Below are 12,056 nucleotides of genomic sequence, written 5' to 3'. Positions count from 1 at the left end.
TAAGGCAAATAGTATTCCAGGCTATATTTACAAAAATATTGAATAGAAGTATAAAGAGGGATAATATTGTTAACTGCTAGCCATTTGTGTACCAGTTACAATATAAATAGTTATTGAAAGAAATTGTGGATATAAATTTCCAAGGTTCTAGAGATTAAATTAATGCAACATGCAAACAGTGCAATTACCAACAGTATTTTTATATTATTCTTTCCATAAACATAATTTTGCACTTCAACTTGTCAGAGTCTCTGAATCAGATGGATAGAGTACAATTATTTTTGTAACATGACGTTTTGTGTATAACAGCTTTGTATGTTTTAGTGAGTTTTCCATGTGTCATGTAAATAGATATACTAAGCAATTATTTTTCAATGTGGACTGATCCCACACACATCTGGTTAATAAGGATGTGGTTGCAAAAGTTGGAGAAGAAATATATGGAGAAAGAGTGATCATTTTGTTATTAGATCTGAGGTTCTACATGTTGAGATAAAAAATAAGTATTAGTTCCTAACTTTCAGAAAGCTAATTGTGAATCCATTAAAATATTTGCTATTAGTTAATTTGAATAATGAGTTAAAATGTGATGTAGAAAAGACTTCTAGAAATTTTTTTTAAATAGTTATTTCAATTAAAGATAGGCACATTTATAAAAAAAAATGAAACAGATACAAGGAAAGATCAAAACCAACTGGCTCACTAAACACAAAAGGAAAAAATCAAGAATATATTCAAGTTTTTAAAACTAAGAATTTGGCTAAAAAATCAAATGGAAAATTCAAAAAAAGGCTCACATTAAATAGGAGACTGATATGTTGTTTTTTTATGTAAAGATAAACAAAATGTTTAATAAGAGATTCAACCTTAAGATGCTAATAGCAAGGTTTTGGTCGACAACTATGAGATTGCAAAACATTTAAATGTTTTCTTCTTTTCTTACCTTTTTTTAAAATATTGGCACTATTCTTGATCTTAAGCATTCTACAGGAAAAATTAGGATTGACCTGAATCATGCCAATACTAGTCCCTTAGTGGTAAGTAGAAAGATGAAAAATTACAAAAAAATAAAGTATCAGTCAGATAGTTGTTACCTCAGGATTCTGACTGAGGTCAAATGCCAAATATATAAAAGCCTCTGTCTGTCATTCATGATAGGTCAGTAGACAATGGGAAGGTGCTTGAGAATTGGAAGGTTCTATTTTTTAATTGGATGATAATAGTTGCCTTTAAATCAATAGGCTAGCTCATGTTTCTTTTGTAGCAGGGAACATTAACTCTAAGAAATGAATATTTACTAAATCATTTTGTGAAATATATCACAAAGGAAAACCAACTATATTTGGGTATGTTATGGATTACCTGGATGACAGAAAGGGAGTGGACTGATACAGAGGGTTGATTTTGACTTTTAAAGGTTCAAAAAATCTTACTAAATGAAGTATTGAATCTTTAACAGTAATTTACTGATAAAAACCTTTTCATTTTATAGATAATTCATATAAATTTACAAATACATTATACAGTAAAGTAAGCATGTTTTTATATCTTAAATAAAAATTTCAAGTTCTTTATGCCCACATGCAATGCTCAATACTTATATCTATATACAGTAAGCCTGCATTGCAAGAGTATTCCAATTAAATCAATGTTACGAGTTGGGGCACTTCAGAGCTGTGTTAGCACCTTTTTTTTTACTATTATTTACATCAATGACAAATGAAAAAATGGTCAATAAGTTATTTATATTTGCTGATGGTATTATGGTTTCGAGTGTTACTGGCTTCAAGATGAATTCTGCTATTTTACAAAACTATTTAGATTATCTGAAGAGTTAGGAGAATAAATGGCAGATGGCTTTTATTTATTATATATGAAAGGTAAAGCATGTAGATTATCATTACTTGAATTAGAAGTATAATTTTGATGGAAATATCTTAACAGTATAGTGGGAGAAAAATATTTTAGTGTTCTCACTGATAAGTCTCTTAATCAACCCAAGCATAGTGCTGTTGCTTGTATTAGTAATAAATAGAATTTCAAGATGCACTTCCAGGAATACTAAATACATGCTTAGAAATTACAATTTTATTGTACATGTCATTGGTCAGGAACAATTAGAGTATTTTTTTCAACCTTGAGCACCTTATCTAAGGAAAACATTTAAGTGTTAATAAAAACTACTAGTATGACATTTGAAATGGAAACTGTAATAACAACAGGTTAAGATCCTTGTAATGGTTTTCTGTTGAAGAAGAGTTTTGGAGGATCAAATTGAATTAAATATCAAGGAAATTAACTTAATGGTTAAAATGTTAGTACAAGTGGGGACCAATAAATGTTGGTAAAGTACAAGTCATCTTTAGCTTATAGGGAGTCTTGTCTTTCTAAATATAGTAGTTGAATTTCAGGAATGGGTTGCCTTTAGATGTGGAAGTAGTAAACTAAAGAGAGTTTAGGGAAGATTTGATAAATATCTAAATAAAAACTGGATTTGAATCATTTATTAGTTTAGTATAGTAGATGGGATAAATGGACCAACAGGGCCATTATTGTCCTTCAATGTTGTCACCATTTTAAGCAAGTTAACACTTCATATTTTTAACATAAAATTGATTACCTAAATATGCCTAATAAACAGATTAATAAATAAACAGCAAAACAGAAAAAAGTAACACCAGCAGTTCAGTCAGAATATAAATGGAGCTTGAACTGTAGCAAACAGTTACAAGAAAATATGCTACTATTAGTCACTTCTTTTAACAACATTTTGGTTAATTAAACGTAAGCTTCAAAAAAGATGAGGGTTCAGGGTGACACAGGTGCTACTTTTACAACATTAAAATTATCAGTGTTAGCATGTACCTTATGTTTCTTATTCTACCATAATATTTGTCATATCTTGTACACCAGGCATTCAGTAAATCTTACTGAAGCAATGCAGCCACAAAATATCATTCCCTGTGCTTCACCAGAATGGTCTGCAGAAAAAGTTGCTATATATAATATTTTGTTTTTTGTATTTGATTTTACTACAATAGCTTTTGTTTAGGCAATAGCATTATACAAGTCAAACTAACAATTTTGCACAGTGACATTTAACGTTCGATTAGTATTCAAAGACTGCTCATTAGTTTTTGTTATCAAGAGAAAAAACCTGACACTACTTGAATGCTACCTGATAAACCTTCAAATATATTGAACTATCTTCAAATTCCTGACTAGTGAATGAACTTTCAAACACAGTCCTACTAAACATACAAAAATCACATGGCTGTCACATGTAATTATCAGCTTGAAACATAAAAAGACAGTCTGGCTATTAAAACACACCTTCTCTTTATTCTGTAAGAGTATTTGCTAATTGTTTTACAAAGAAAAAACATACCACACTAAAATTATTTGGCAAAGTTTTATTTATATATAAAAATATTTTATTTCATTAAATCTACTTTACAAAGGAGTGCAAAAAGAAATAAAAATCTGCCAGCATACTTTTTGAAAAAAAAGAAGATTAACAATCTAACTTATTTGTCTGTCTTAAAAACTTTGTATTTGTATTTTCAACATAGATCTTTATACAGAGTGGTTGAATAAACCTCATGAAAAGGGGAAACAAAACTTAAGCAATACCACAGGAAATTAATCATTATATCTTAAACTTGTATTAGTTAGTAACAAATGAAAAAAACATTCATCTACAGCTCAGTGTTGTAAAATGATGTGACCATTTTTCTTCACAATTATTATCCTTGAAGCCTGTGTTATACAAATGTAAGAGCAAACTGAAAGCTAGTATTAGAGTACTTGATTGTTCACAGTGACGATAAAAGAGCATAAGTGATTAGAAAACTAACAGGTGGTAATACACTGAAAGTAGCAGTCAAAAAAATTACTCAAATTGCACTGAAATTAGTATATTTATGTTTACAAAAACCTTTTTATAAGATGCTACACAAATAATTAGCTAATAAAATCACATCAGTGGAGATTATGGAAGAACTAGTAAATTGGGCTGCACTAATATGCTGAGGTCTCTTTCTTCAGTCATGGTATTTAGTGGATCCCCTTAACATAGATATTAAGCAATAAACTTATGGAATGATTTGCTATTGGCAATAGTAGAGGCCAGCATTTTACAAGTTTAAAAAGGGATAAATTAATTTTCTTCAAAAGATTTTCATGTAATTTAAACTTACAATACACATAACACTAAATTCATAAGAGTAAATGATAATTTATGCCTAGTAACTATGTGCATCCTCCAATATAACCAATGTATTTTCCAAAATGACATTTCTCTACTGAAAAGAACCAAAAGCAATGGCACTACAGCTCATATTTAGGTGCAAATAATTGTCAAAGGAGATTTCAAAATGTGATATCACACCTGAGGATTAATATGGGTTTATAGTGATGATCAGTTGTAAAACTATTTGTAAATAGCAAAAATACCACAACATAGAATAAGTCCAAAAATTAGTGATCTGTTTTTAGTGTTTTTTCCAGTAAAATCTACATATTGCATCATACTGAGTAATTTTGTTTTTGTCTGTTGCAAAATTCAGGGTAAATAACTAACCAAACATTGTTTAAAAAAAAACAAAAAAAAAACTTTTTTTTATATAAACCAAAAGAAAGTGGACACCATTAGCAATCAGTAATCATATATGCAATGTTATTATTATTTTTTTTTTATCCTTGTTTATGCAAGTTACATATTACTTAGAGATGTACTATACTATACAATTATATGCTACTAAATGAGTACAATCCTACTAATTCAAATGCCCCTTCCCTCTCTCTCTCTCTGGGAAAATCACTTCAAAAATTATGAATTGAAAGAAATTCTATTCCTATCACAAAAATTAGAATTTAAGCTTCAAAGTGACTTGTTTATATACTCGTGTATATATGTTAGATGTTAATAAAATGGCTACAACTTCAATTACAAGTTACTGAAATTAACAACAAATAGTTATTAGCCACATATAAGCAAGTATAAGTATCTGCAGGATAGGTCAAGGAAGGCATTTGCTCCATCCAGAATTTCAGAAGAAAATTTAAAATAATGTATTAAATAATGTTATTTAAATATAAATGACAAAATTAGGTTTCCATAAATAAGCCATTATCAGCCAGATTACTGCATTCAAACTTCAAGGCAAATGCCTTACGCTCTGTGATGGCTTATCCCCACCCTGCATAAATTGTGTGGATGCCCATGTAAGCAAGTGAAAAAAATTATCAAAATATTCTTCCTGCTTATAAAAAAAAATGTAGGAGAGTACCAAACATAATTCAAATAATTCATGATTAATTATACATCAATTTCTCTAATAAACTCCTGATATTTTATTTAAAAAATAAAAAAATTCCTTTACTTTGAAATTTCAATAGTTATGTTCCAACTCTGGCTAGTTATTTATTTATTAATTATTAGTACTGCGATTGATGTCTCCATTCAACAAGTGACTATGTTATTAACAGTAATAATGGTAAAACTTTCTCTACAGTGCTCTACATTTTTAATCCAATGTACTAATTAATGTATGATCAAACTGAACGGCATTATAAATATTTACACAGAATGTAACGTAGGTCATTCATGCTCCTCATATTATAATTTAAACATTTTTTTACCATAGTTCTAAGCCTACACAATTTACAATAATAAAAAATTTAAAAGGTACAATAAAATAAAAGTAAATTTACCTGAAGTTTTGCTCATAAAATTCACTTTAAGTTTATTTCAACACGATCAAAATATCTTCTCTGTGTTTTAAAGCTGCATATCCTAGATACGTAATTTAAAGTGAAACGTTTCCAATAATAATGCTTTGAACATTCATGTTTCATACCCAACGTCTAATGATATAAACCAGGAGGTTTCTACGGACGCGCGTACGTTATGAAGGGTGTTATTTATAAATTAACTCACCAGGGCAAAATTAGAATTTGACATTGGGAATTTAAAAAAAATGTTTATTTAAGAAATATATTTAATGAAATCCACGGTTTTGTTTATTTATTTGCAAGCTTGCGGCTGCTGTGCAGTAGCTGTTCACAGCTACATTATTTGACAGTTACGGTAAAGTAGCTAAAAGTTTGCAAACAATAAAATGAAAATGTGAATCTCACATATTTAATATGTATTTAATTATCTACCCACCTTAGAAGCCTCAACTATTTTATTTTTTATTATTTTAACTTGTTAAATATTTCCGTTATATTTAAACACTTCTTTTTTGTTAATCATAAAATATTTATCGTTAAATATAAAGATCTTTTTTCACAGACTCTACATTCAATTTTATCAATATCATCTATATAATTAAAATAGCAACGAGAATGCGTATGTGGGAAGCTTTTTAAACTTCAGTATATTAGCTATGCAAAAATGAAATTAGGAATACGAAGTACGGACGACGTCACCATATACATCAGGGAGGGTTGAATATATATAATGCTATGCTTGCAAAGGGTTTATTTGTTTTGGAATTTCGCACAAAGCTACTCGAGGGCTATCTGTGCTAGCCGTCCCTAATTTAGCAGTGTAAGACTAGAGGGAAGGCAGCTAGTCATCACCACCCACCGCCAACTCTTGGGCTACTCTTTTACCAACGAATAGTGGGATTGACCGTCACATTATAACGCCCCCACGGCTGGGAGGGCGAGTATGTTTGGCGCGACGCGGGCGCGAACCCGCGACCCTCGGATTACGAGTCGCACGCCTTACGCGCTAGGCCATGCCAGGCCCCGCTTGCAAAGGGAAAAATATTTGAGGAGTGGATACGTCATCCCTCAGAGTCTCGTCTCAGACAGTGGTGTTTATATATTAAGGTTTCGCGTGTGAAGTTCATCATCCGTTTACAAATACTTGAAATACCAATACCATCACCATGTTGAGTTTTAATACTTAGCCTTGATACCACTGTTTTAAATGATCGCTAGATCTGGTGTTTCTTATTAGATAAATCGATTGATTTGTCATTTTTGATCAGATTATTTGCCTTAAAATGTCTTGTGCAAGTGTCTCACTTATTATTAACCTCAAAGTCATGCGATGCCTCCCCTTCTCCGCATGGCCATCAAATCAATTCAGAACTTTACGTGCCTAACCTACATCGTGAGCAATCTAGGTAGGCCACTTAACTATTATAAATGCCTTAAATAAACAGCACTGTCTTAACATTCAAATACAAAATACCACACCTTCTCTTCCCCCTCTAAACAAAATCTTATGTGACGCATGAGTTTTCTTCCTTGTCTTTCACATGGTTATTCCTTACAATTTTTACTATAAAATATATCAAAGCTAACGTAAGTTAGTTGCGTTTTCATTTGCAGCATTGCTTTTCAACTATATCCATAGATTTGCAGTATCGATACCTTCAAGAATAATTAAAATTGCCCTTAGTGGTTCAGCTGTAACGATAAAACCTGGGTTTCAATATCTGTAGGGGGCACAGTACACATAGCCTAATGGGTAGCTTTGTGCTTAACTACAACTAAACACAATAATTAATTAAAGGTACGCTGATTATGAAAAATCTTTACTTTTCACAAGTACAATGTGTTTACATGTTTTATATGATAGATGATCGCTTTTATTGGAGAGATAAATATAAAATTACCTTCTCTTAGATCTCTTACAATATTTACAACAGACTAACTAAATCTAACGGTACTTAGTTGAAATGGTAATATTAGCCTCATCCAGATCAATCATTAAAATTTGCGACTTTTCATTCCTATTAGTAAATGATTAGGTTAATATATCCTAAAATTTAAACACTTACTCACGTTAACTAATAATGTAATGGGCTTCTTAATTGCAAATGTTCCACTTAGAAAATTTTCTTGCAACTTTTTCCAACAATTGCATTGCCTACTCTAATTATATAATAATAATAACAAAAATAAAAGAAAGCGGTTCTGATAATCAGCAGATAATTCAATACTGTAGATTGGTTCTTTCCCTTGGCTCTAAATTATGCCCAAGAGTCCAGCCAATCCTAGATGAAACTTTATGCTCAAGAAACATTTTCAGTGACTTCAGGATGTAGTAGTCTTGCCAGAAGTAGAAGCACACTGATATTTGCACAGGGCATCTACATTTGTTTGTTGGACAACCATGATTTTAGAAATTTCCCGATGAGACACTTAATGGACTGCTCATAATACCTTGAAGAACGTCTCGATTTCTTTACCGTGATTGTGGTATTCGTTGGTAGCATCTTCAGCCTTTAAGTTTCCTGCAGGCTCAGTTTTGCTAGAGGTTCAGAAACTACTGCTTTTCTGATATTGCTACCAGTAAGTTTACATGATAGATGCATTGGTTAACTATGCATATCCACCTGTGAACTCTGTCAAGTTGAACATCAGATCAATACTGAGTAGAAAGTTCTGGTTGTATTGGTTTTCATTGACCATAACTTTCATCATTAAGTATTGATTAATTTGGTACGAACGAGCTAACAAGTCGAAGAATGAAATACCTCAAAAGATTAAAGAATTCGACATCAGAGTGTAAAATTTCAGATTGAAAAGTTAATATTATATAAATTACAATTGGTCAGAAGGGGAGCCATTTGTTAAGGATGTAAAGAGGGTCGTAATTGCTACATCCACACTCTAAACAAATCTTTAAATGCAGAGTAATAAACGTATTATGTTAGTCTCATGTTTCAAATGCTCTTTTTCTTATGATATTTACAGAGTATGTATCTCTAACACCTGAGAGTCAGTTCCCTAGGATTTATTGGATTTCCACTTGACAAATACATATAGCTATGTTGCCATTTCCATAACAATGGTCAACACAGCTTACTCCATGATCCAGATGCATGTTCTCCATTACTGTTACATAACCAGAGCTTGGGTTCAGTAGCAAAGGAATAGGATCGAGGTGACAAATCTGATCCCTAATTCTAACCATTGGAATCCATTAATACTTGAACACACTCTCTCTTGTAAGATATTTTTTAAGGTACAAATTTATACAATCTAGATTCAACTTACAAAATTTTACCAAATGGGGTGTTAAATTCATTTCCACTTGTACACTTACAGCCTGCATTATCATCCATTTTAACTGCATCTGTAATGTAAAAATATTAAGAAAATATTTAGAAAACTATGTGTTTATATACTCTTTTAGTCTGCATGATTAAAAATATTCCATCATAACCAAACAAAACAATTGTTACACCAAAATAGCATTTTACATTAAATCCAAGTTACTCTCCACGAATTTAATTTGTCATAGATAAATAGTTCAAATCAATCCAGTGGTAAGTCTTCGAATTTACAACGCTAAAATCATGGATTCGATACCCCTCTATGGACACAGTAGATAACCCGATGTGGCTTTGCTATAAAAAAAATTCATACACAAATCAGTCTAATTGGATTATTTTACGCTACTCATAGTGAAAAATACGAAGTGTAACTGATTTCTCTCAAAACTGATTTGAGTTCTTTATTCATATCCTTCTACAAAATTCCTTACCTCCCAAACATATGAATGTTAAATTTGGAACATTTTTTCCGAAAGACAAATGAAAATAGCAAGTGCACTGTATTCAAACAATACCTCATAGTTCAGTAATAACAGTTAACTTCATGTCTCAATATCTTAATGTCTAGATAAAATTCTTTGTTTATATTTATAAGCTGCTTAACAGTTATGCTTTTTGTGTAACTGGTAGATTTGTGTTATATAACACTAATAAGTGACTTTATATAATATTTATATATGTATGTAAATCCACTGATATATATTTATTTATACACGTATATTATTATTTACTCATATCGATATTACACATTATCGCATAGTCTCCAACAGCTTATAGCAGACAGCCTTCAGTTCATATTCAATTACTTCACCAACCTTGTTGCGTTATTTTCTAAAGTTACAACTTACAGCGAGAGTCCTGTAATATGCTACTATTTATGAGCCATCAAAATCAACATATTCCAAGCATCTAAAAACGAATGTTCAATTTATGGACATCGGAAGGAAATGCGAAGTATAGTACAATCGTAACAAAGTGGTGTTAGAAGTAGGTTTATCAGTTTGTAAGGAATCGAAACCCAGCAATAAAATACGAGTTTAAAGTTGAAACCACACCGATATAAGCTAAGAAGGAAAGACAATTTAACGAAGCTGTGAAGTTAGGAAAGATAGCAATTTTTTTTTTGTTTCTTATCTGATCTGTTTTGATTTCAATGGCGGTCCAGATAATTCTTACTGGTTAAAAATTTTGTGGCTCATTGTTGAAAGTAGAGAATTAACATTAGCATATATGAAAATTGAAAATCACTGATAACAAATCAGCTGGAAAATGTAGGGAATCAAGTGTAACATATTAGCATTTTGAATAAAAAAGATATACGAAAGTTTTAATTAAGGTGGGTGTCACAATAGATTGTGTTTCCAACTTTGAGTTTAGTAAAAAAAATGGAAACTGTGAGTTATGTTCAAGAAGGTTATCACGCTAAAGATTTATAAGTTGTTAAGATATGGGTGAAAATAAAATGCTTGACAACAGATAATAGATATTTAGAAGTAGAAGCTGAGAGCCAGAATTATAAGATAGACATAAACAAAGTAAATGAAGTTGATGATGAGTGGAAGTTAGAGCAATTCTGATGATAGGGTTAGCACGCATGAAAGAAGCACCATTGTGCAATTGACTAAATTTTGCGAATACAATATAGACGTATTTTACTGTGCTTTTCAAAAACTAACAAGAGCAAAGAAATGACAGCCACAGGATAAGGTGAGGACGTTACTTAATTTATTATTTGAAAAGGCATTAGCAGCATACAATAATACGGAGAATTGGAGTACGATGTAGAGAAATCAGGTATTTTGGAGACATACGACACAAGCCAAGAGACCTATTGCGGGGAGTTCAGAGAAAAACAAATGGTAAATGAAACAGTTAAAGAGTATGGAAGAAGAATGAATGAGTTGCTTGTTAAATGGACCAAACAATGTAACACTACTAGAGAATCTTGCCGAGATTACCAATTAATATGGTTAAACAACAAGAAACAGCAATCACACATGAGACAATGATATTAGCCAATGAATATATATTGGTGAGGAAACACGGAGAATTGAAAGTAAGTGATAACGAAACTAGTAAAACTACTTACAACAAACAAATAAAAATAAATTGCTGCTCATCAAGAATTATAAGGAAAACCTATCCACAAAATGATTTTGTAAATAAGAAGTAACACAAACCCATGCGAAAATGTTTTATATGTGACTAAGTCGGCCATGTAGTTAAATTCTGTATGCACAATAAGAAAATTGCGTAAAGAAGAGAGAATATAGTATGCTACATTGAAAACAAAGAAACAGTTTCAAATAAACATTTATAAAAAGGTAATGTCAAATGGTCAAGTTATAAATATGTTAAGAGATGCTGTTAGTTGGAAAACTCTGAGGAGAAAACAGCTTGAATAATAATCAACTCACAGGAGATATACTGTATTTAATTTTAATACAACAGCGGAAATAACTGTGTAGACTGTACCATATTTAAAATGTCGAGCTTTTGAAAGTTAAATAGTTGTAACTAAACTCGAGCAAAATTTCTATTGCTTGTGAAAAGGAATGTTGAGATATAAATGTAATGGAAATGATGAAACAGATGTTAGAAATAAAATAGTGTTCCCAAAGGAACGTAGACAGATAATATTAAGGTTAGGAAATCATGCAATGTTGGCTGGACATTTAGGCATAGCTAAAAGGAAAGCCAAATATTAATTCATTAATTATCAGTAAACGCTTTAAATCGGTACAATATTAACTTCTAGTATCAGAGAATGGGAATAAATACATTCTAACACGAAATATATAGAAGCAGTAACATTAGATTCTATAGATGCAAAGAATATAGCGCGAAAGTTCATAGTGATATTCTCATGGATCACATTTACTGAACAGTTCTTATCATGTTCAGGTAGAAATTCTCAATCAAAATAATATAAGAATTACAGAAGGCAACAAGAGTAGAAGTGAAATGTTCTAG

General features: G+C 31.0%; 1 protein-coding gene across 3 annotated transcripts in view; it reads right to left on the bottom strand.

Annotated features, from left to right (window-relative positions):
• The window catches only part of LOC143256893 (beta-arrestin-1-like), a 64,238-nt gene extending 58,334 nt beyond the window's left edge, over positions 1-5,904 (bottom strand). For 2 of the 3 annotated variants that reach the window (XM_076514719.1, XM_076514720.1), the window contains exon 1: positions 5,716-5,904. The gene's annotated coding sequence lies outside the window, so the exon portion shown is untranslated. The remainder of the gene's footprint in view (positions 1-5,715) is intronic. The other variant, XM_076514715.1, reaches the window with a different exon arrangement.
• Between the last annotated feature and the right edge of the window lie 6,152 nt (positions 5,905-12,056).

Source organism: Tachypleus tridentatus, chromosome 7 (assembly GCF_004210375.1).
Source record: "Tachypleus tridentatus isolate NWPU-2018 chromosome 7, ASM421037v1, whole genome shotgun sequence".
Taxonomy (NCBI): Eukaryota; Metazoa; Arthropoda; class Merostomata; order Xiphosura; family Limulidae; genus Tachypleus; species Tachypleus tridentatus.
Note: the sequence above shows the minus strand (reverse complement) of the source record. Positions and strands in the feature narration are given on the sequence as shown.